At 38.9% G+C, this 27188-nt stretch overlaps 1 protein-coding gene across 2 annotated transcripts in view; it reads right to left on the minus strand.

Moving 5' to 3' along the window:
- LOC139715381 (uncharacterized) overlaps window positions 1-27188 on the minus strand; it is a 359010-nt gene that overhangs the window by 71038 nt on the left and 260784 nt on the right. The window lies entirely within an intron of this gene.

Consider the following 27188-nt stretch of genomic DNA (forward strand, 5'->3'; position numbering starts at 1 on the left):
CATTTCCATTGAATCCAGAACTGTTTGTCCATTCATCTTGGCCTGCATGGCTCTGCCAACCTCCTCTGCCTGATCAGCATTGACTGTGTCATCTGGAGTGCTGCTGAATCCTGTTGAAAAGGATACTAGGGTCTTCTTGTCATGTGTTGCATCAAAGGGGTTGACCTCCTCAAACCATCTGACAAATCTTCCTTTATATTTAGGTGATACGCCCTCGGCATATCACCTCTTGTATCTGTATGAAATCTTCCTTTGTTTTTTATTCTTCTGTATTTCTGCCATATTTTGTGGGCACTATATCTAACCAATGACATTACCAATTAACATTAAATTTTTAGTCAACATATCATATACCGTATCAATATCTAATGACATAAAACTTTTCATGATGATAACATATCTAGACGTCATCTAGATGCCATTTTGTGATTTTCAAATAATGGCAGATAATTGATTATATCTTCATAAAGTAAATGTCATTTCCATAATCATTTTCGGTAGACATAAAGTTCAAGCGACATGTGATCGTCCTGTACTATGCTAATCACACTGGTCATCATAACCGTCAAAATTTTAAATCCTCAAAACAACTTCCTGACTGGTTTTCTATATGTTTCAAACAATTTTAAGCGTTTCAAAAATTTCCACACATGCACACAAGTCCGCACGTTTTCCCGCTCACAACATGTAAGCAACATGAAAATGCACTTTTTCCGACTGATTTGAAGTTCAGATACATTCGGTGACAATATTCATTGATATCCGTTGATTTCGACCAGTAAGAAAGTAATGTGCCTGCGTCCAAAGTGCAAATATGAAAAGACATGCCTTTGTTTATTTCAACATATAACTCCTCAAAATGAATGGGGACCCCTCTTTTTATTTCATATTCCATAAAGGATATTAGTTGTAAATAACATTGCAAGTATCAATATTTTGATTAAGACAGTATGACATCATTATATCGTCATCTGAAATAAAAAAAGTGGAATTTAATTTTTTCATGTACTGTTTCTGACATTCATATGCACATATCTCCGTAATTTTTACTCAATATCATCCGAAATTCGGATACGTTGTACTTTGGACAATTGTCTTTTGATTTAATGTCATTGTTTTGCAATTTGATGATGTCATCATTTCGAAAATTGTGATTTAATGCAAAGTATCAAAATCAGCTGAGTCTACGTGTTATGTCTGCGGAAGATTATTATTTTTTTCTTATTCTTAATTGACATGACAATCTCCTCAATGTTATATCTCAGATTTTTGAACTTTGTTTCCTCTGAAATTTGAATAGATTGTAGCTGAAATAATAAACTGTGATAAGTATATGTTTCGGTCAGGTCATATGCATGAACATATGAATCAAAGTGAAATTTTCAAGATGGTAGCTGTTTTGTGTACTACATTCCATGTATTGGTGATCTCCATATGTTGTACCTATATCTTGTTTTTTTTTTCTGTAACATTTCCGTGGATGTTCCGTGGTTTCGCATACACGATTTTGAGAGATCGATGCTCGGAGCAGACCTTTTTCATTTTATTTGTTTTTTGTTTGTTTTTCTTTTTGCTCTTTTTAAATAACATTTCATATTCAATACTAACTGTCTGTCAAAAAAATGAGCTTACATTTTAGTCTTAGTTTAAGATATTTCTAATTTTGTTCCTTATTTTGTGGCACTAAAAAACTTGTGTATAAACTTTATTAGAATTCAGTTTACGAAAACAAACCAAATACTGAACGTCGCCTATCGGATTCAATCGTAGCTCCAAAAAGATACTATTTTATTTGAAGTTGTACGCTACGTTAAAGGCATAAGTTACTATTTGCAGACGAAACAAAAACCCAGCACTAGTGCTTTAAAATAGTTCTTAATGGGTGTTAGGGAAAAAAACAACCACTGTAAAAATTTGAACTGGTAAAATCAATGTTATTAAGTATTGTTCAATATACAAAATGTGAATAGTTATAATAAAAATGTTTCCAGACTTAACTGTCTACAGTTACGATTTATTGAGAAAAATACAGATATCTCCTTATTTATTCTTTTTTGCTTTATCGTGAAAATATTATATGATAGGATGTTTTATGGTACAACATACCTACACATATGCATTAAATGTAATATCTTTAAAATTTTTTTAATCACTGTTCCCAAAGGTAAACAGGACCTTTAACTTTCACACGTTGAAGGTGTTTGGAAATAATGAATTCAAAATTTTGTTCACAATGTTTACGAGGAAGTTATTATCCTAATTGCACATTTTTTTTTTGACCACTTACAACTGTACCATGGTCCAACCAACCCCTTGCTAGAAATTGCATAGCGCCATCACAGTCATTTGAAAACTGCATTCCTGTCTAGCAATACAATGCATGTTCATGCAGGCACGCTTGCTATACTGACATAGACAATTTTATTTTCCTTTCATTTAGAAATGTTTGATCTATGTTGTTGTTTTCCTTTTTGCCCTTTTAAAAATAATATATGATCAATGTTTACATTCATTACTAACTATCTTTTCAACAACAAATGATCCCACCTTTTAGCCTTAGTTCAAGATATTTCTAATTTTTGTTTTTTATTTTAACGCATTGCTAAATGTGTGTATAAACTTTATCAGAATTCACTTATTATAAAAACAAGTAAATATTGAATGGTGCCTATCGGATTGGATAGTAGCTCCCAAAAGATAGGATTTTATTTGATGTTGTACACTAGCTTATCTTTCAAACCTTTCAGATTTTTATAAATAAAGAATTCAAAGTTTTGTTAAAAATGTCTATGAAAAAATTATTCTCCTAATTGCACATTTGTTGAACATATACAACTTGTAGCCATGGTCAAACTGACCCTTGCTAGAAATAAAGCATAGCACCATCATGCAGGCACCATTGTTATCCCGATGTGGACATTTTTTGTTGCTCTTTTCCCTTTTATTTAAAAAGGGAAGACTAACTTTATATGAAAATGCCCTGTATCACAATCTGTAGGCTTATTCCATTTTTTTCCAGAATGTTTCATGTTTTGTGAATTGTTGCAGTTGCAGGGGCTTGCCCCCCTCCCACAGTGTGGACTTTTTTTAATTTGGGGGTTCAAAATCATGCAATCTGGAGCATTCTGTAATTAGATTTTTAGCTTCATAATACATGTATTCATTCGATGATACATGTATATACCTCCAGTAGTACAACACATCTTCGAAACAATCATTTTAAAGAAAGCAAGAGAGAAATGCATGCACATGAAGCCATTTGGATTTTGGAGAAACAGTAACAAACAGTTGCTACATTAAAGTAAATGTAACGTAGATCTAAAATAAAGACAATGTCACTGGGGATGATAGTGATGATACCCAAATGCCACAACTTCAAGTAGCTGATGTCAGTACATAGTCAGATAAAGGGTGCAAACAACGTGGTGAACAGGTGAATAATCCAAAGTCAATCCTGATAAACTTGTGCACATGGCAGTTACAAATGCAATCACGGCGATGTTCAAAAGTAAATTCCCTTTAAAAGATCAGGTGTTCGATCATGCCAGTAAATCCAATACCAATGGGAATGAGAATCCACACAAACTTGCGATGATTACCGGCAGATATGCAGAGCTCTAAATAATTGCACGACTATACAGAAACGCACCACGGAGAACAGCGTTGGCTAGCGGGCCAGGCACGGGCGGAATAGGAGTGGGAATCACGCTCGGTCGTCTACACCCGCCACGCAACACGATCACATCCTCACGTCGTCACACCACAAGATGTCAACCATAAACACACTAGGGAGGTGGTACTAAAACTCACACAAATTGCATGCTCACAAGACCGCGTGAAAACACACTAGTACTAGCAGCTCGGAGGTGGTACTAGTACGCTAGCCCTAATCAGTGCTGCGCTGAAGTAGGCACTACTTTTTGCATGGTTTCTCAATGTCTATGGTAGGCACTGAAACACAAATTAATTCTTCCCCGTTTTCTTTCTATCAATGGAAAAAAAAAAATCAAAAATCAGAAAAAAAGCGGAAATCTACGGCTCCGCAGAAAATTTTCATGCCTATTGATTGACATTAAAGTCCTCAGTAAGGAGTTATTCAATTTTGTAGCGTTACGGATGGTTGGACAGACGCCGCAGGCGATCCATTAGTCTCCCTGCACCTCAAGTGGGCTCGACAAAAATTGCTCTAAAGTTTTGGCATATACTCTTGCTCTAGAAAACATAACAGATGCTTGCTGATGGAGTTTGTCCTAGGCATTGCTGTACACTTCAAATATTGTTTTCTGACACTTCTTAGGCTTACTTCGTTTCATCGGGTGGTTGCGTTCGGGTCGGGTGGTCGCGATACACGACCTTTCGTAGATTACATGCCCTAATATACGAAGGGTCGGGTGGAGCATTTGAGAATTAGACCCCTATTATTTACGAAGTATCGGGTACAGCTTACCCGAATCTTCGAGAAAAAGCCAGTGCAAATTTACGAACGATCGCGTGTTTTATCTCCGAATACGCGACTGTATTCCTACGTTTTTACTTTCAAAAAATTATCACGAGCGTTTGTATACAAGGCTAGCAGCACATACTTAGTAATGCTCGCTGTGCATAACTATGGCAAAGCGATACGCTCGCGTGCGATAAAGTGATAATGCAGGTTTCAATGGACGACCATTCATATTGTACAGTATGTGCGGCGAAAGTTTTAGTCGTCTCGACTCGTGGATCACAACAATCTGGTCCTTTCTGTTCTATCTGAACATCTTGACAACATTGTTATCGGCATTATCGTGGTTTCTGTCTCCACTCATTTCTTCACTAAGCTGCTGGTGACAGCTAGCTCATACCACCTCCATGGACTTTATTGGGCTGGATCGTGATATCGGTCCCCTCTAGGTGCGTGTGTCTTTACCATGTGCAAAATCTATGGAGGTTGCCAGCAGTCACCGGCTGCACTATGACGAAATACAAATTATGTACACTTGTACGTGTACTGAATGGCGGTGAATGGAGTGGGAACATAAAACCCTTACCGCTGGACTTACCGCTCCTTTCTAGCGGTAAGTCTTCAAATTAGCGGTAAATTTTATAATCCTTGATGCTGATTGGCTGTGACGCCTAATTTTGACGGTAGTTACCATTGAAATTCAATGGTAAGTTTTATGGAACGGGCCACAGGATAAATGTCCTTTATTGTACAAAACCATTATAGTATCGATATGGAGACATTCTTTTAGATCACTGCGAATACTTGTATTGTTTGACTGAAAAGATGGAATTCTTTTCAGATATTGATCAGAATCTGGTTACCGATGCATGAAATTTTGAATCCCTTCAAAATCTGACAAGATTGTGAAACCTTTTTATAATCCCTTTCTGAAATGTTATTCAAAACTGATTAGTTTGTTTAGTTGGTCAGAGTAGACTCACACAGAACTCTGCTTAATTGGTTCAGTTCATGTTCTCTGCTTTACCATGTAATTCTATGTTCTAGCTCAGACTGTGCAAAATGCAAACTTTGGGATTGAATGAGGATAGCTGATTCTGTGTACCGTCGTGATTTTGTTGCAAACATTTTAACATAATTTAGCCATGACCATATAGGGTTGGACCTACTACTCATCGACCGCCTAATGTTTATTTGCTTGATAAGAATATTTAACACTGAAATTCACGTAAAAAACTTGACCTACGTGATTGAGAAAATCCAGCTCTATCAAATGCCGTTGTTCCCTTTTCGATTCGAAGTTTCAGTGCAAAAATATCGCCGACGAACTAGCGTGGCCTCGTTTCAGCTCCCCGCTGTAAATCTCGTCATTAGGATCGACCGCTGTTTTTGCATTGACAATGCACGCAAACCGAGTTGTATTGAACACCGTGTTGTAGAAAACGTCTACGAAGCTTTTTAGAAACTTCCATAGACATTACATTGTGATGTCATTACGATTCGGTGAAAATATTCATTCGAAATTTTGTCCCTGATTAAAACCATTAATGAACAGTGAATTATCACGTTTTCCCACACCATCCTCATCTACATTCAAAGCCAGTCCATTTTTATGTGCTTTGCGCGCAGAGAAGTGCGTACTAAGCGTGCAGTGCGCCAATTATACGCGGTCGGTTTAAAAGAAGGTGGTCGATATGTAGTAGGGCTACCATACATGTATCTGGTTGCCATAGCGAGCGTACACTGACAACCATGTCTGTAAGTTCCATAGGACCTAAATAGAGGATATTTTTGGAAGTTTAAATACAATGTATTTATATTCTCCATCCTGTAATGTATTTGATTTATTTAGCCATAAAATTATGTTTCTGAGGATATTTTATACTCTTGTATCTGTTATTGCCATTTTTGTGCTATTTTGTGGCCTGTTTGATGTCTTTTGCTTTGATTTATTCACTGGTTTCGCCATCCCTGATTCACCCGATACTTCGTCACTTGAATGACAGTTTTTTACGTATAGTCGCGTTAAACGATCAGCCTTATGTCAAGGGTTATCTGTATTAAATTGTGATTATTTTACCCATCCTTACCCGACCCTTCGTAGATTAGGGCACCTAATCTACGAAATGTCGGGTAACGCGACCACCCGACGCGAACGCGAACACCCGAAGGAACGAAGTAAGCCCACTTCTTATATTCTCAAAGTCTTTATCAGCAGAATTTGAGACATTTTAATCTAGATACACCCTTCTGCCAAAAGAATTTGGCCAGTGCCATAACAGTATTCACATGGCAGGATGGTGTATCTAAAGATACACTATGCAAATTTCTTCTCTCGGCAGCTTTCCATATTGCAAAATGGTGTATCTATAGATACACTTTTTGCCAAAAGAATCCAGCTAGTGCTGCACTAGTGATAATATGGCAAAATGGTGTATCTCAAAATACACTATACCAATAACTTCCGTCTAATATGGCAAAAAGGTGTATCTTTAGCCTACTGTTGAGTGACAGTGCGTCGTTTGCCTGCATCCATACCATAGCATCGTGTTGTGCAAATCGCTAGCAACAGAGCTACTGCTGCGGTACAATGCTAGTGTACATCACTGGCATGCATGAGTCTGTGGGTGCGGCGAGCACTGAATATGCTACAAGATGTGAGCTGACATGACTGTATATAATACACGCGAAGTACATAACTCAGTCGCTTGTTGGCAATCATGAGCTGCCAGGAACAGACAGTTCAAACTGGGATAAGTAGGTAGGAAACTAAACACTACACAAAAAATAAGGTTCCCCTAAAACAAATCGCTGTAATTTCTGAATCAGGAACCTTTGAGGAACTCTAAACACAGGGGCAAGTAACTGTACTTCCAAGTTACATATCATGTGGAATTCAGTGTATATCGTCGGGTCATGCTTCAGTGAGCATGCCTTGAAGGCAAAATGGTCACCTTTTGAAGTTCTCCAGCCGTATTTTGTAACTCTGATTCAATGATATTGGAACAAATATAAATTTTCCAGCATAAGAAGGCATGCAACACACAATATATGTGCTTCCTGAGTGATCACGGGGTAAAAATTGCTGAAATGGCAGTTTGGACATGTTTCCCATGGTACAGTTGTCCCAACAGATGGAACTTATGTTTTGGAAAGCTATCAACGACTTTTGCACACAATGTTGGTCAATTCACGGTTGAATGAGCACATTACAAAACAAACAAAAAAGCATATTGAAATTATGCAGTAGGTAGTGCTTTGATTTCGTGCACTTGAATCAACTGAATGACATTTTTTTTTTCATTGTGCTTAAGACAATGTGCATGTACAGTGATCCTGTGGCATTTCACTTCACTGAGCACATGGGGCTGGAAAACCCCTTTACCCTATTAATGGACTAAATTCAGTTCCTGTGTTGTGAAGACTTCAAAATTATTTGTAGAGAATTAGTCTAATTTCATTTTGATAAACATTTCGCTGTGTTATGCTTCAGTAAGCACAAGAAATGTGCGTATCAAAAGAATTTGTAAGGATTTGAAACTGCCACTAGCCAGGTAGTAGGTAGTCCTGGGCCCTGTTTTATCAAGATAAAGTTAGCACTGATTGTGAAATCAATGATAACTTTGATCAACTTAAAGTCGGCTATAACTTTAAATCCTTTTTCCGTTTTAAGAAGAGATTTATAGTTGATTATAGTTATAGCTGATCACCATGACTTAATTATTGATTTAGTAAAAACAAAAAACACAGGGCGAGGCTGATTTCCGGTACATGGTACTGTCTGCTGAAAAAAAATACAATACATAAAGCAAAACAAACAACAAAAACACAAACATACATGATTGTTTGCCACGGCCACGGAAGTGTAGTCTGCCAATGTGCCGCAGTATGATTAGCGCTACAGCCGCTGACTTACTACTAGTATGTTTGCAACAGAACCACAAAATACGCCGTTTTGGGTTGTATTGACGAAAGTAGGTCGATAGATCTAGCACATCTCGCGCTCAACGAAAATCTGCGTACGCGTGTACCGTGAAGATCCTGCACACTTGCCCTAAGTAGGATCTTAGATCTAAAGTTACGGTAGTATTCATTGACATAGATAATCTGACACAGAGGATTTCTGCAATGGGACTGTCCAAGGTGAAGGTTGTGTATGCATTGTTTCAAGTCTTGCGTGTTACGTGTAGGATCGGCCTTGTAAAGAATAGATCACAAGTCTACATGTCGAAATTCTAGACCTAGTAGATGCTCTAGTCTACAGTGTTACGGTAAGTACAAACGACCTGCTGTAACATTACTTAGGCCTACCTGGTTAGATAGATCTTACTGTCGTACTCGATGCTATAGAATTAAACTCTTTACTTTCTGTGTAGGCCTACTAAACTATTAATCAGTATCTATTGACGAACTAGCTCTACGTAGGCCCACGCACGTAAGAAATCACTGGTTTTCTCGCATATTCTTTGGCAAGATATGCATTGCACACAGACGCAGTTCCAGCGCTCGGTTACTTGCCCTTGCTGGCGATGGCTTGATGGGCGGGTGGGCCGAGGCGCCAGGCGCGCAGGGTGGGATTGAGACTGCTGTCTAGGACAGTGTTTGCGTGCAGCAGTCGCGTAAGCAATGCATGCCGATCGTGAATTTCATGCAAGGAAAAAACCATAACTAGATAAAAGAAATGTAACTAAATGTCAGAGAAAGTGAGCAGTTAACAGACAAACATTTGTGTCAAGACCCCAGCTAGACTAGGTAAGTGTGACACTCATCTTTATTCTGTAAATTGCCTTACAATTGAGTCTACTTTGACTGTCTCTACTTAAAGTTGATTTGGGAGGAAGTTAAAGTTGATTTCAACTTTGGGTCTCTTGATAAAATGGACGTGAAGTTGATTTGGAAGTCAATCATTGATTAATGGACTTAGACTTGATTTGAGAGGTTAATCATAGATTATCTTGACTTACAATTGATTTCATGTTTTGAAAAAATGGGGCCCTGCTAATGCTGAGTTTGTAAGTTGGCCAGCAACACTATTGAAGTTTTGTTTAAACAATAAAGTAATGTTCATATTTCATGCCCTACATATTTCTTTATATATTTTTTCAATATTCAGAGTGATAATTTTGGACCCCTTGATTACATTCGAAATAAATCAACCCATAATAGCAGATCTTGATACAGGCTTTAGTTCGATATTTACCATTGTCACAACTTGAAACACGAGGAACAACTTGTAACGATAATCTTTTCTAGTGTAACTCTTAGCAGCATTGGTCCGTAACCCTACAGATCAACTACTGTAGCCTTCTAGATCTGAAAGTTATTCAACCCCAAAATAGAATCCTACATATCGGTATGTTTTTTACATATAATCCAAAAATCGCCTTTTACTACACACATACTACTACAAGTGCTACTACAAACATGTCAGAGCGTGTATTGCAAAACAAGATGTCTAGAGCTTAATTTGAAAGCTTGACATCCACTGAGTCATTATTGTTTGCTACGGTAGCTAGAACAGTAGCTGACCAGAGGCCGTGCGGCAGGGCTAGGCTAGCGCTGTCTCTCAGGTCAAATCTGTTCTGGTACAGATTCCATTATACCAGAGTGTAGTTACTTATGCTGGACATGTGATAAGCTTGCAACAATTCCCTGGTTTATTAAGGACGTTCCTCAGTTGAGTTTATGCGCATCCTAGCTGCGCAGGTTTCAGTGACGTAACAAAGAGCGTAGAAGCGCACGCACGAGTGATGAGCTGAGCTAGCTGAGCTGAGCAGCTGCTACTGTAGTAGATCGAGCTAGAGTGTGGTACGTACGGATACCCGACAGCTCCCCACCGCGGCAGCGCTGGGCGGCCTTGCTCGGCTCGCGTGCCGACTGTATGTGTTACAATCTGTACGTACTACGCAAAGTTCAGCAGTCTGAGCCGCATAGACATGGTCATGGTAGCACAACACTGATTGACGGAATCAGGTAGCTTGGAAGTGGAACTGAGCTGTTTCCATTTTCAATCCATAGATCTGTTTTGTGACATGCAGTTCATTATCTGTTCATTAACATGGTCAAATCGAGTGCTAAGGTACCTAGGGCCTATAGGCCCTAGTCGGGGACTGCTAGTCTACTAGACTAGGTGTTAAAACAACAACAACAACAACAACAACAAAAACAACAACAACAACAACAACAACAATAAAACAAACATATGACACACATTTCATCTTTAGGTCTAACAACTAAAACAATCTGAATAATATCTCTGTTAAAATCTAAATTAGATCTAAACTTGTCATTACTAACATAAAATATTGTTTTTTTTTTTTAATTTTTGGTTACAAAATACAAGGTCACGAAAGTATTACCAAATATGTATTTATCACTTTCACCATTCAGAAATCAATTTTTGATTACCAAATCTGGTGTAACAAAAGGAGAATCAAAGAATTATTATTTTTTTTTTTTTCACGGGGGTACTCAATTAGGTACATATCCATAGTTCACAACACGCACTTTACCAACCACTGCAACAACCAACACATACAATCTACAATCAACGTCATTATATTAAGATTTGTTTTTCCTTTGGAGGACCGTCAGACTAATGCCAAAACTCCCATTTCCTTATATTTATTCTTCTTCATCCATCATAACTTTCTGCACATGGTTACAGCAAGTGAGTAAAACAAACAAACAAACAAGCATGTCAATGTGGAGTTTTCCACGCTTGCGTCTACATGATATCATTATGGCTGTGTGAGGGAAATAATAACGAAAACGCACATGGACCTTCCTTTCTGAATATTTTCCACCATATCACTGCAATTGTGACAAGTTTTTTGTTTTTTGTTTTTGAAAAAAAAGAAAAAATGGGGTTTTGAGTGAACCGCATGAGATTCATGCATCCTAGCAAGGTATATCCCTACATTGGTTCCTGACCAGATTTGGGGGTCTTACGATGATTTCTGTCACAAGGAGGCTGTGCTAGCACAAAAGCGAGCACATGAACCCCCCATGTTTACAATTGTTCTGCATTAAGTAACCCTTTTTCTACAATTTGATAAAGTTTCATAAAAATGACATGGGTTTTGAATGTACAGCATGACATTCATGAACCCCACCTAATCAGGGCACCCACGTTAGGTTTATAACCAGATTTGGGGGTCCTAGGATGATTTCTATCATATGGGCCCCCACTTTTTATTGTTTTTCTGGAAAAAGTAAGCCTTCTTCTACAATTTGGTCAAGTTTCGTGAAATTGACATGGGTTTTGAATGTACAGTGTGAGATTTATGAACGCACCCTGCCAGGGCATCCTTGCATAGGTTCCGACCATAGATTTTGGGGACTTACGATGATATGTCGCATGGGGGCGCTGCTAGCACAAAAACTAGCACATGGACCCCCACTTTAATTGTTTTTCTGGAATAAGTAAGCCTTCTTCTACAATCTGGTGAAGTTTTGTGAAAATGACATGGGTTTTGAATGTACAGTGTGAGATTTATGAACGCACCCTGCCAGGGCATCTTTGCATAGGTTCTGACCATAAATTTTGGGGACTTACGATGATATGTCGCATGGGGGCGCTGCTAGCACAAAAACTAGCACATGAACCCCCACTTTTTATTATTTTTCTGGAATAAGAAGGTCTCTTTCTACAATCTGGTCAAGTTTCGTGAAATTGACATGGGTTTTGAATTTACAGCATAAGTTTTATGAACCCACCCTGTCAGGGCATCCTTGCATAGGTTCCTGACTAGATTTGGGGGACTTACGATGATATATGATTCGGCACGCCGTACACCGGGGTACCGTTGTAACCCGGGGTACCGCGTTGTATAGCGCCATCTCATGCCCATTATTTATAATGCGTATCCGAATTCAGATACGCCGATTCTGAATTCGGATACGGCAAAGTCGTCGCAATGAACTAGCACCATAGGTGCTTTTCGAAGTACACTTGCATGCATTAATTGATGCATAATCACAAATAAGAAAACATTTCTGTGCATAATAATACTAAAAAATATTTTGACACATTTTTTGGTAAGCCAGGGTACAGCGCTGAAAAAAAATAATTAATTCAACAAAATGGCGAATTTTTATTTGGTACCCCAGGGTACCAAATATTGCATCATATGTCGCATGGGTTTTCTGGAATGAGTAAGCCTTCTTCCTAAAATTTGGTCAAATTTCGTGAAATTGACATGGGTTTTGAATTTACAGCATAAGTTTTATGAACCCACCCTGTCAGGGCATCCTTGCATAGGTTCCTGACTAGATTTGGGGGACTTATGATGATATGTCACATGGGGGCGCTGCTAGCACAAAAACTAGCACATGAACCCCCACTTTAGATTGTTTTTCTGGGATTAGTAAGCCTTCTTCCTACAATTTGGTCAAATTTCGTGAAATTGACATGGGTTTTGAATTTACAGCATAAGTTTTATGAACCCACCCTGTCAGGGCATCCTTGCATAGGTTCCTGACTAGATTTGGGGGACTTACGATGATATATATCGCATGGGGGCGCTGCTAGTACAAAAACGAGCACATTAACCCCCACATTTGACTGTTTTTCTGGAATAAATAGGTCTCTTTCTACAATCTGGTCAAGTTTCGTGAAATTGACATGGGTTTTGAATTTACAGCATAAGTTTTATGAACCCACCCTGTCAGGGCATCCTTGCATAGGTTCCTGACTAGATTTGGGGGACTTACGATGATATATATCGCATGGGGGCGCTGCTAGTACAGAAACGAGCACATGAACCCCCACTTTTGATTGTTTTTCTGGAATTAGTAAGCCTTCTTCTACAATTTGGTCAAGTTTCGTGAAAATGACATGGGTTTTGAATGTACAGGATAACTTTTAAGAACCTTGTCCTTTTGCTCACCCCTAACAGAAAACGTCAATGAGAAGGATTTCAGAGATTCAGGTTCATCCTTCATCACTGACAGGGTTTTTAAGTTGTTGAAGGGGGAGGTGGAGCAGAAAGAGAGGGTACATCACTTTATTTATCACAGACCTTGCATTTCTAACATTTCAAAGGTAAAAGTGCAGGGCAGAAAGTCGTCTTCTCTTTTTTTCTTTTATTTCGGGGGGTCTGAAGGCTTTTTCGGTCGGTTACCACCCCAACATTCCGCTGATGAACACCCTTTGATCTGTGGTTTGCTGCATGGTCAGGCAAGCTCATGATCATGCGCTAATTTATGACCCTACTCCAAACAGTCTGTAACAATCCCTGTTAATACCCCCTCCCTTCATGTTTGTGAAAATTCATTGAAACGTGAAGGCCAGTGTCATCTGCCATGTCGTGCAGGCGTCGGGAAAGCTAGCTGGCTCCTTATTCACTGTCCATCTTTCTGGGTAAAATGGAAGTATATTTTCAAATTAAGTTTTCTCGAGCAGGCGTACATCATTTTTTTACGCATGAGATATCATATGAAAGGGAAAAGAATGGATATTAAAGCTACGGTTTTATTTTTTTGCAAAAGATTGCCGAAAAAGTCTGAAAACCTAATTCAAAGTTGCCATGTGCTCGTGCAAATTAAAATTTAGTACCATTACTGTCTATTGTTCTAACTCAATCATGCACGAATTATGAACAATGAGTTGTGCATCACATGAAAGGAGAGAAGTATATCTTTCCATTCATGTAAATCTTATAAAGCAAATATATGATTATGATCGCAAAGAATGGCAATGAAACTCGGTTTCGTTTTTTCTGGGACATGCTGTATACATGTACTGTCCTACTTTAGCGGGGGGGGGGGGGGGGGGGTTCAACAAATTACTCAAATCTGATTTATTGATGTTTTCCTGGAAAAAATATGGCATAGAAATCAATCCTATTGAGATATGTCATTGGAATCGCCAGCGCAATATTTGTTCATTGATAAGAAATATATGTCTATAGGTTTTGCGCTTTATAAATTGATATTATTATAAATATATCGCATTTGTCACTTGCTGCCTTTTGCCAGGGTGGGGCTGTACAGGTTTGACAGATCTGCGAGTGCATTATACAGTGTAATTCATATTTTTTCCCTGGGGACATGGTGACGTGCACTTTATGATTCCATGTTAAATTTTCCTGAAGAGTACACCTAAACAGGAGCAGCGGAATATGTGTGTGTGTGTGTGTGGGTGCGTGTGTGTGTGTTTTCTAAGCGTGGGGTGAGGGGGGGGGGGGGGCTCCGGGGCAGTGTTTTTGGCAAGGGTCAATGCTCGATTTTTTAACTATGCTTTTTCCGTTTTCAGTACGCACCAGACCATATTAATAAATAGGGCCAACCAATGCTCTCTATAGAACATCATCGTGTTTACCATTAATCAATGATGCCAAACATCAATATTCTGATACTTTGAGGTCATTGAACTGTCATGGTCATCAGAGGTCAAAGATAGAAACCTGTCTGTGCTCTTTGGAATATATGAAGACAACATCATTATTCTGTAAGTTCCCTAAAACTCCTTACAACTTTCTTCAAGCCGGCGACCAATTATTGTACAGAGGCGGATAGATATTGGGTTGGTCTGTCAGCTTCTCTCTGTACTGGTCGGTGGTTAGGTACTCACATAGACACCAGTCATCACCAAAATTCCAAAAGTAGAAGAAACTAAATATTGTTCCACTACACCAAATGCAAAATGCGGGAGAATGACAAAATTTACATGGATAACACCAATGCTACTAACGGCATATTTATTCAACGACCTGCCTTCCTGTATAGGTCTGAAACAAAAAAACTTCATCACAAACAAGTTTCTTTCCTCACAACTTAGTTGAGCATTCCACTCATCACTTAAGTAAGCCTTTATGGCTTTTGAGACCATTTCATATATTATCTTATTCTATGGGAAAGGGAGGGATTTGCTCGTCTGTGTGTCATTTTCGATCTCGTCAGTGTGGCCGGGCCATCTGTTGAGCGGTCTGCTGTCGTGCTCTCATTAGACTCTTCGTCACCATCATTGTCCACTTTGTATCAGTCTGACAGGGCGCTTCAACATCTCCGATGACACCAGTTGACTATTTGGAGTTTGTAATTGCACTCCAAATGGCGTAGACCAAAGTTTTGTCTTATCATGATGCACAGTTTCTCCTCATGTGTTGCTGCTTGCCGATTCATCCATGACAGTCAGATCCTCATCACATTCACAGCGTAGGTCGATGGTGCATTCAGCGTCGATAAAATTAGTTGACTGACTTGGAGGGGGGCATGATGTACCAAGGAAGGGACGCTCCTGACTTTATCTTTGTGGTCTCCAACTATTCTCAAAGTTCCTCAAACTTCCAAAATACTCTGCAGCCTCTGCTTCACTACATAGTGTGAAGCCGCTCCCATTGTGCTTGCCACTCTAACTGATTTCTCAGCTCAAACATGCTTTTTTTAATGATTTACTAACAAATTTCCTTTCCCTAAAGCATTTCATTGGCTCAATCTTATATTGGGGTGTGGTGTTCACTAGAAATTAATTCCTTATTGGTCAAATGTTCAACTTGCTCCTCCTAATTGTTTCTGTGAAAACTCAATTTTCTATGATTCATCTCAATTTGTGATTAACTCGCCCACTGTCTTTTAGTTTCTTCATTTACTTCTTCTCTGTAACCACTGGTAAAGACTTTATTGTTTCTTGGTTAACAAAATGATAAACCAAATGAATATTAGTGTCCTTATGACAACCAACGTCATCGTCGTTCTGGGTCGTTGTCCCTGAATTTGTCTTTGGAGTTCCTGTTTGACCCATTCCACTAAACAATAAATGATAAAATAGAGGGATAAATTCTGGCAGGAGGGCGACCTTCCAGCTCAGAGGATCATTTATGTTTGGGGATCAGATGGCAAAAACACGTCATCACCGCTTAGGGCGGTGAGTTGGCTCAGTCGGTAGCGCGTCTGCCTCACGATCACGCGGCCCGGGTTCGAACCCGAGCCTGGACTGAGCAATGTTGTGTGTAAACATACCGTCCCCTCTAATACCGTCCCCTCTAGCAAGAGGCAAAACACTCTGTCCCTCGGATAGGACATAAAATGGAGGTCCCATGTATGAGAGAGTCACAGCTCATGCACGTAAAAGATCCCGCTTCATTCATTCATCGCAAAGAGCAGGGTGTCTAACCCGGTGAAGTGGTCCCACCCCACATCCAACTGGACCCCATGGAAGACCAGCTTAGTGTAGCTGAATATGGGCAATCCAGCCATCTTCACAGATGGAAAATGAACAACAACAACAACGTCATTCCCTGTAATTTGGTGCGGGGCTTTGGGGATGGAGAGTGCATGGAAATGACCACTAGCGGGGAAAGTAGCCAATGTCAAACTCATAAATTCCTATGAATATAGACTTTTCTTGGGAGAGGAGGTTTTGACACAAAAAGAGGAAATAGCTGGAAGGAAGATAAACGGTTTCATAAACTCCAAGAAGGGGAAGAGACTGATCATATTGACGTCACAGGGTGACTAGGAAAACGACTGCAGTGTTCTGTTTTCTTTTACTCTCTATTCTATTCTTCATTATATGTGCTAGTAGCCATCTGGGCTACAATTGTAAAACAGATTATGTTTCTTTTGTACATCCTCTAAAGATCACCACAGGTCAAAGGTAGAGCCCTGTCTGTGCTCTTTGGAATATGAAGACAATTTCATTGTGAAACAGATATGCTTGTTTTGTACATCTTAACCATGTTTATCATTAACTAATGACACCACAGATCAATATTATGATATATTGAGGTCATTGACCTTTAAAGGTCACCAGAGGTCAGAGGTAGAAACCTGTCTTTGCTCTTTGGAATATGAAGACAGTTTCATTGTAAAACAGATATGCTTATTCTGCACATCTTAACCATGTTTATCATTAATAACATCACAGATCAATATTATGGTATTTTGAGGTCATTGACCTCTAAAGGTCATCAGAGGTCAAAGGTAGAAACCTGTCAATGCCCTGTGGAATCTGAAGATTTGTAGTACAAATGCATATTTAGTGCAGCATAACCAAGATCTAGGCCTCTCATTCAAAAATGTCTCCAAACATCAATATTCTGATATTTAAAGTTCATCGACCTCTGGAGGTCATTAGAGGTAAAATCAGAATTACCTCCCGACCTTAAAATGAATCTTATGGTATGTACTAACACTGGTGAAAGTTTCATGCTTTGGTCAAATTTTGCACAATTCTTATGATTTCGGGGGCTTAACCGCTCTACTAATAGAGTGTCCCTTCTACAGAAGAAAGCTCTCCGTGTCATCTGTTATCCTTCCATACCCTCCCACTCAAATTTGTTATTTGCCTCTAATAAGCTGCTAAAAATTAAAGATTTGTTTTTATTCAATTTGGGGCAATTTATGTACATGTACAGCAACAACTCACTCCCATCCATTTCCGATTCTATGTTTCAAAGAAATCAATCATTCCATGAGTATCCCACTCGACGTTCCAATGAATTTCATTTACCTCTTTTACGAACAATTTTTGCTAAGAACACACTTATCTATACTGACCCAACTTATTGGAATTTTCTGAATAATGATAGGCTCTAATTATAAAAAAATGCCCCCTCTATATATTCATTTAAAAGGAGATTAAAGTCTTTTTTACTGCAATTTTATGATCCCACAGAATTGAATTAGCCTGTTGGCTTATTCGAATTCCTTTTCGAAGAATTTGGATTAGAAATGATATACTGTCACCAGGCATGAGACAGAGAAAAGTTGAAAAAAGAGGAGAGAGTTTGCGAGGGAGCGTAGCGACCGAGCGGGGGGAGGGTGTGGGAGGGGTGTGTCCCCCCTCCCAGGGTGAGGACTTTTTGAAATTCAAGGTATGAAAAAACTCATTTTAATGCATTTTACAACTGAAATTTACTATTGTTATGAGGTACATTTTACAGAGAAACATTGTGATAATTGAACTCATGAATGACACTTGCAAAATCTAAAGGAAGGAATAGTATGCTGAACTGTTGAATACCTAGGACCTACTCAAATGTGAGGCCATAATAAATCACAGTAATGTACACCCAGGTGACGTCTTGCTGGATTCAGTTCATACGGTACAAAAAAAAAAAAAAATCACAGCTTATCATTGCCATTGTTGGCTGTCTTTACCTTAGTCCATTAACAGTTTACAGTGCGCAGACCAGGCAAAGTATTGATCTTGTATTTGGTCCATGTAGTCTAGTAGTTGAGTAGTAGAGAATCATGTACCAAGGTATATGTAAGACAGCTGAAAATAAATCATACATGCAGCTCAGCACTGTTGACCGTCTCTACGTCCATGCAACAGCTAACTTAGACTGCCTATAATACCTTACAGGAGGTACAAAAATTTGTAGACCCGGTTAAGTCCATAAACAGCTAATGTAACGTTAGACCAAGCAAATGAAGTATTGTTGGATGAAGTCCAGAATGTAAAGCGAATCCTTGCGGCGGATGATGTATCACAAGTTCCAGGTCCCGAGGAAGTCGATTGACTCGCTGGCCTAACGTGGTTAGAAGACGAAACTGGTTCTGGGAGATCAACTTCATATTCCAACCACTGCCACTTGAACTTGCTGTATTGGAGACATCTGTGTCAATATCCGCTACACAAGGGTCATCCTTATCGAGGGTCTTCATTTTCTCGTTGAAGAAAGAAATATTCTCACCGGTCCACAAAATCACGATGACAAATGTAACGTTAGGTCACGCCAACGTAATCAGCGGGATACAAAAGCAGCGCATCGCGTTGACCGAAAGATCGGTCTGTATCTGTCCGTCGGGGAATGTTCCGCGGAGACTGCGTCTGGCTTCATGGATCCCTACGGAGGTCTACGCATCGCGTAGACAGAAAGATCCGTCTGTCCGGAGGACTCTTATATTTTGCCATAACGCTGTCCTCCGTATTAGATCCGTGAAGCCAGACGCAGTCTCCGCGGAACATTCCCCGCCCGACGGACAGATACAGACCGATATTTCGGTCAACGCATCGCGCTGAATGCTGCGGCGCGGCAGCATGCATGCCGAAGCTCCTTGATAGTAATGATACACGTAATACGCAGTTACAGCCTCATGATCACACACGTGTGCATCATATCACACCTTACCACACTGCAAGCTACACTAGTATAGTAGCTACAAGTTGATCGACACGCACGTTTCACATCCACTTCACGCATGAAACATGCAACATCGCACAGCTGCCCGCTGACAAAATGCACTCATCACCATTCACACACGGCGAGATATGGTGGCTGCAAAAAAAAAAAAAAAAGAAAGAAAAAGAGGAAAATCACAGAAATTTTCCCGACTGTGTATTTTCTCCCCAGAATTTCAAAATCCGCGGAAATCCGCGGATCCGCGGAGAAATCTCATGCCTGCTGTCACATATTTTCTCGTCCCTGTTGTCCTGAGACACTTACAGAGTAGATTTAATTTTATTTGTATTACTTCTGCATCTATTTCTCTCTATTTTTCTATATTTCCATATCCTTTTCACGCATCCCATTATTTTTTCGATATAATTCTGTCGAGGATCGCTGGATCTGTTTTGCCTTTCAGTCCGGTGTATTGTCTTCCTGTTATGTTAGTCTTGTCTCGCTCTGTCTTGTATTTTAGTCCCCCTTAATTAGTTTTGTTGTCCCAGTCTTGTTTAATGTTTATTCACCTGTGTATGTGTGTCTGTCTGTTACTCTGTCTTCTTAGTGGGCTTCCAGACTCATTTTTTAAAAATCTACTCCCAGCCTTTTTTCCCCTTTTTTGCATCAGCTCATTTTCTATTGACATTCTGTACCTAAGGGCCCACATTCTACAAGCATTGTCTTTTTAGTGGGTCCTTCCATTTTTTGATGTTTGCGTAATGTTATATCATCTTTATCACTTCAGTCAATCAATTTTCATTACAACGTATTTGTTACCCCAAGGTTCCACAATTATACAGCGTGTCCCAGAAAAAACGAAACCGGGTTTCCATGAAACTTTTTACTCTCGAAATCATACATTTTCTTTATGAGATAAAGATAAACTTTTCTTCTTTCATCTATTGATGTACAACTTCATGTTCATCGTTCATGCATGACTGAGTTAGAACAATGAACAGTGGTGCTACCAAATTTTCATTTGCACGCGCAAATTGTGACTTTAAGTGAATTTTTCAGACTTTTAACGTTACATACAAAGTTCATTAGCCAAATATTCATATTTTCTTCTTTCATATGAGACCTAACGCGTCAAATAGAATAACGCATCCTTGAGAAAAATTTGCATGAAAACATGCTTCATTTCTACCGATTCTACGGATAGTCGAAAAACAAGCATTCAGCTCTCCCGACTTAGCATTAGACAATGGGCTCATCTGCACCATTGAATTCACACAACACAACCGCAGTGCTACAGTGAATGTTGTGGGGGGGGGGGGGAGGTATTTACAGAGAATGCTGTATGAAACGGAAAGCCCTTTGTTGTCATTTATTTAGAATTATTATTTAGCTATGAGACATAACCAAAATCATTGAAGGCTGGTATCGTGAGTATGCTCAGGCTGCATGCAGTCCAATGGCTGTGGGAAATCAACATTACAACAATGATACACATTTTGATGATTTCATGGCTTTCATTCCTCTCTACATTTTCCCCACGCGTGGTTAGTCCTTCATCACCGACAGGGTTTTGAAGTTTTTGAAGGGGGAGGTGAAGTAGAAAGAGAGGGTACATCACTTTATTTATCACTGAACTTGCACTTCTAACTTTTCAAAGGTGCAAGTGCAGGGCAGAAAGTCGTCTTTTTTTTTGGGGGGGGGGGGGGCTCGGAAGGTTTTTTCGGTCCGTTTCTCCCACCCCACCTTCCCAAACATTCCGCTGATGAACACCCTTTGCTCTGTAGTTAGCTGCACGGTCAGGCAAGCTCATGATCATGTGCTAATTTAAGACCCTATTCATAACCGAACTGTCAGTAACAATCTCTTTTACCCCCTCCCTTCATGTTTGTGTAAATTCATTGAAGCATGAAGGCGATTGTTATCTGCCAAGTTGGGCATGTCGGGAAAGCTAACTGGCTCCTTATTTACTATCTATCCATCTGGGTAAAATGGAAGCATATTTTCAAATTCAGTTTTCTCGAGCAGGCGTTGATCATTTTTGACACATGGGATATCATATGAAAGGAAAAAGAATGGATGTTAAGGCTATGATTTTATTTTTTGCCAAAGATTGCTGAAAAAGTCTGAAAAACTCATTCAAAGTCGACATTTGCTCGTGCAAATGAAAATTTAGTAGCACTAATGTCTATTGTTCTCAGGCATGTATAAATTTTGAACAATAAGTCGTGCATCATAAAGCAGATATGTAATCATGATCGCAAAGAATTGCAATGAAACTCGGTTTCGTTTTTTCTGGGACACGCTGTACAATACAATACTATACATCTTATAAGGCGCTTAGTACAGATGTTTCTTAGCGCATAGTTTACCGGAAAATTAATATTTAATATTTGGTCCAAAATAATACAAAAAATACAAATACAAAAATACAAAAAGTAAAATAGATACAGTGTATAAATGTGATGCGCTCCGTCGGAATGAGTCAAAAGTCGCAAAAAATGAAATCGTAGTTATGCCTTTATGTGAATTCTACAGACTCTAAGCTTTACACTGATATGTAATACAACTCATTTCGACATCCCTATAGATCATAAAATCGAATATTAACTACACTTATGATGTCAGTCCATTTTCTAAATAACTGAGAAAATCGCTCTCAAAGTTCAGGCTATGTTCAAGCTTACAACCCGTTTCTTTCACGGGATGAAACAATATAACAGTCCTGCTTAGCGACGGCGTTTATGCTCCATCGCACGCTCTACCGTATAAGGCGATAGCTTGGGTGTGTAAGATAATTAACCAATCGCAGGACAGGTCTATCATTAACGATTTTGACCAATACCGTAGCCCGAATGTAAACTTCGGCGCGTTTGTGTCCGTGCCATTGCCGCCGATTGAATGAGTCGGTACACGTAGTGTGTCGGCTGCGTTGTAGTTTGCCGCAAGTTTTAACTCACAAACAATAGGAAACAGTAGAAAGAAAAAAAAGGCACGCAATGCGTATTACGAGAAGCGTCTTTTAGCGAGGGCGTTGATCGCTTCCATTCTCCTCCTATGTTGTTGTCAATGGAAACTAAAGAGGATGCGTTTAGCAAGTACCAATACCTAAATAGAACCTGAGAACCTATTGTAGGTGGGGGTTCAAAAGACAGCATCGGTAGAAAAAGTCAATGAAGTTAATTAACGATAGTCGTCTTTTGAGATCGTGTTCTTTGCGTGTACTAAAAACCCTCAAATTACGCACATGGTCGTAATGTTGCAGAGCATCAAGACTGCTTTCGCGTCTGTTCTGCTGCAGCTGTATACAGCCGTAACATTCTGAATTCCTGCCATATTAACGTGTTGGCACATTTCCTTTATAGACGTTGCGTGCACAGTAATTATCGCTTATCACGCTTGCCAATGCTGCACATTATATTAACGAACCTTCAGAATAATCAATTGTATTAACCCCCAACAACAAGAACAAAAAAAGCATTTCAATGTCATGCGTTGTCAATAGTGAGAAAAGACCCGTTTTTATTTCGTAGTGTGTCTCAGTACTTCTGTGCTTATTTTTAAGGATGTGCCTCTCTTTATGATTGCGATTGATGTTCAACTATTTCTTTCCCGCAAGCTTGAAAAGGAAGAAGCTAAAATTCAGGCAAGGAGACAAGTTTTCTTCCATGAGATACAATCATTAAGACATACATTTATTCCCGAAAGTTGTGTGATTTCTTATGTGCTAAAGAATTGTGTCCATTACATGAATCAGGCACTATACAAAACTGTTGAAATCTGCTGAAAGTCGAACTTCGTTTTGTTTTAATTTCATTTCCATTTCAAGCGGGGATAGACTAGAAATTAGTTTGTCTATACTGGCAGGAGACATTAGTTTTCCAGTACATACTCCGCATTTAAACAGTCGCCATATTTTCGTGGTCAGAATCAGATAATGGACACATGGATGTATTATAAATATGAAAATACTTCAATGAATTAAACTAATAATTAATGATATTAATGAATTAATGATATTCTGCATAAAAAACAAGCACGCCGATTAAATAATTTAATAGAATTAATAGAACACACAGTGATATCATGCATGGCAGATCAAATCAAGTTCAATTGGTGAGAAAGCTAGATGAAGTTAAAAAGTTGACTTCTTTTCGTTTCTCTTTCAATTCATGGAAACAGAATTACATTGTATATCTATTGAAGAGGATTGTCTCTGTTGCGAACGATCGCAAAATATAGCACTGTTAGTCTTCTGCACAAATCCGAATCCCTAAATACTGAGTACTTTAATTTTTGCTTGATAATGTAATAACCCTGGTTATAACTTTATAAAGGACTCACAAATTTAGTTTCAAACCGTATACTAAAACCTTATATTGTACACGGTGTATTTCAAAAGAAACATTTTGAATGTGTTGTGTGTTAGCATGTTAATAGCATCAATCTGCCTTTTATTTTCTGTACGTAAAGCGCACAGAAACGTAACCAAACGTTACCAAATACAGTGAAATGCATTGTACGGCGTGGTACTATCATTACAAGTATATCTCATTCCTTTTTACTTTTATTTGCTTGAAGCAGTCGTCAAACCATGTGTCATTTTCATAGCGACATCACTTAGGAATTAGAATGTATGAAGATAATCGTTACTCATTTATTTTGCACTACTATTATAGCATTTACATTTTCCAACTTTTATTGACAGTATTATGTTACTGTATGGTTACGATTACGAATGTTGGATATGAATTCAAAAGACTGGTTTACTAATCGAACTATAAAGGTAATAGCTGCTTTGAAAGTAGTTCGATACAAGTTCAACACGCAATCGAAGTCATCGTCATAGGGGGAACTGATAGCTCTAGAAAACTTGTTTAGGCCAGTAAAGATTACCGTATGCAATCTTTGTAGAAAGTTTTGACTTAGGCCATCTTTTGAGTATTTTGAGAAATTATATAAAGAATTATTTGTTTTGATTATGACAAGAATTAGTTTGAACTATGAGAATAAAAAGGCACAGTTACCCCAACAATGTCGTAGTTCGATTAGACATGATGGGTAAAGTGAATTCATGACTTGACTAATCCATACTGAATTGATGATCACTTCTGTAAACCACCAGTTAAGGCTTGTAGATGATACCTCTGTAATCGTAGTCAAAATTCTTTTGAGCGATGAGACGAAAACCAACAAACAAAATGCCATGCATCATCGCTTGAGATTCCAACATTTGGCATCACCCGACCAACAATAAGTGACGTATCAAATGGAACATTATGTTGTGGAATAGCAGACTGTGTTACGATTTTTAAATGTTATGAGCAATTGTTTAAAAAAAAAAAAGAGAGAAAAATGAGGCAAAGTTCAAGAAATTAGAAAAAGCACGTAAATGCAGGCGATCATATTTGATAATCAAAGTAAGAGATTACAATCGGCCATGCGGATGTATATGATTGCCTTATTTACATGTCTGATTTCTGTAAACTATGTTTTATTTACATTTAAGTTCCCTTCCCTCCTTGATAAAAGTTGTGTTGGGTTTTTGCTATAGGCATTTATTATGAAACGCTGTAAAAACGACAACAAATGCCTACTATACATCAAGACATTACATGAAACACAAAAATTCTGTACGTTCTGATATAATGCAACTGCTTGTTTGTTTGTTTGTTTGTTTGTTTAGAATTACCACATGGTTTTTGTCGGGGAAAGATGAAGAAAAATAGTAGAGTGTATCACTCTCAAATCAGGATGATTGCGATAAGTGTGTATCCCCGTCCTTTCTATACAGGTAAACGATTTAAGCTTGGTATGCTATTACAATAGCCTGGTGTCACGCAGAAGAACTGATTCCGCGATCACTTTTAACCTTTCATAAAATTCACGTTTTAAGATAGTAACGATAGCTTGTAGGAGATAAAGTAAGTTGGCGTCCCTGACTGTGGTTCTAAACACAAAAGGGGACTTAAAAATTCTTTTACAAATTAGCAGACATAATGCTGATCCTCCAACACTGTTGCTCCATTACGTCACTGATTCTGCTATCAATGGCGAAGAAAGAATACTGGATGCGTTATTATCCACCCCTTGATAGCAGGAAATTTACCTTTCATTGTTAAAGGCTTCGTTGATGTGGGGTTTACTTGGATACTAGGCGTGAACAGTGTCGTCCGAGTTCTTTCATTGGGAATTCCTCAGAATACGCAATTCAATGGGCAATTAGCGCTGCTACTTCGCAAAGCTGTTAGCCAAATTCTTTGCTGACTTGACTTCTCACATGTCAGCTACACGCAATACATGACAAACAGCTATCATTACAAATATTCTGATTAAAAAACAAAACAAAATGAAGAAGCACACTTTTGAGTAGCGACACAGCTTTCTGTCACTTTCTCAAATAGGTCCTACTTCTACAAAAATACACAGATGACAAGAGTCAGAATATCCTCCACAGGGAACACGAGCTATTTGGGCATTAATAATGTTTGTCTTCCGATTTCTCTCCATGCCGTCACGGCCCAAACCATCATAAGAAATAGGGCAATAAGTTTTATTAACCAGGGAAATAATAGTACGCATTACATACATTTGGCGAATTATCACACGAATTGTCGACTTTATATAAAAAACGAGAATAATTGACAACTTAGGCCCTACTTTATCTCCAAAGATGAACTTTAAACAGCAAGTCACTTAATACCAGGGAACGAAAGTTATGATTATTTGAATGAATTCATTAATGAGGCCAATAACCGTTGTAAAAGTACACACACACATAAAGAGGTTTCAAGTTCGATATGTTATCATGTATTAGCTCATTGATAAAGTATCATAAATTTTGCGTGATTGTTTGTTGGAATTAATTTTTTCAGCGCGATTTGTGCGTCACATCATTCACCACTTCATGAAATGTGGTGCATGTATCAAACGAAACTCGCTGGTCATGCAATCGATAGCCTTGGTCAGCTCACTATTATTGCGTAATTCTGAGCCCCCGCCGCGTGCACCATGCTTTGTTTTGTCTTCAGTGGGGTCAAGAGCAATGCTTCATTAGCATACGCCCTAGCAACGGAGGCGGAGTCTCGATTGGGCAAGAACAATAGGCGCGAAACGCAACGCAAAGGCGAGCGTTCGAAAAAAATGTAACCGAAAAAAATTGTCTCAGAAAAACTGTGATTTGGGACACTTGTACTCATTTTTACATGCTGAAATTTTCTGTACAAATAGATAAAACATCAAGGAATCAAAATCCGTCATAAAAAAATTTCGACCAGAGCAGTGCTTCCCCTTCATTTTCGGCTCATTACGGGAAACTCCCCGTGCGACTTATGACTCATTTTGTTGGAGCGTCACACAAATGTGATAAGTACTGAAAATCAATATCAGTGTGCACCTCCATTGACTGACCCGCAACTGGACCATTCCAAAGGACTATCCTAAAAAAGATAAGTTTTCAGCAGCCGGCAGTGGCGTGAAAAGTACTGAGCCTTATGCTCGGAGGTCCGTGCCTTGGGAAGGGCGGGAGATAGCCAAACAAGAAATTTACGGCGGTGGGAAGTTTTAATAAGTGACCTTATGTTATCAGGCTGCCAAAGGAAATGGGGGAGTGTGGTTCATAAGGTGTCCATGCTCTACTAAATACATAGCATCCTACCCGGAGGAGAAGCCAGGGC

The sequence above is a fragment of the Diadema antillarum genome, unplaced genomic scaffold (assembly GCF_040938485.1).
Source record: "Diadema antillarum isolate AM-2024a unplaced genomic scaffold, OU_Dant_1.0 scf00000047, whole genome shotgun sequence".
Taxonomy (NCBI): Eukaryota; Metazoa; Echinodermata; class Echinoidea; order Diadematoida; family Diadematidae; genus Diadema; species Diadema antillarum.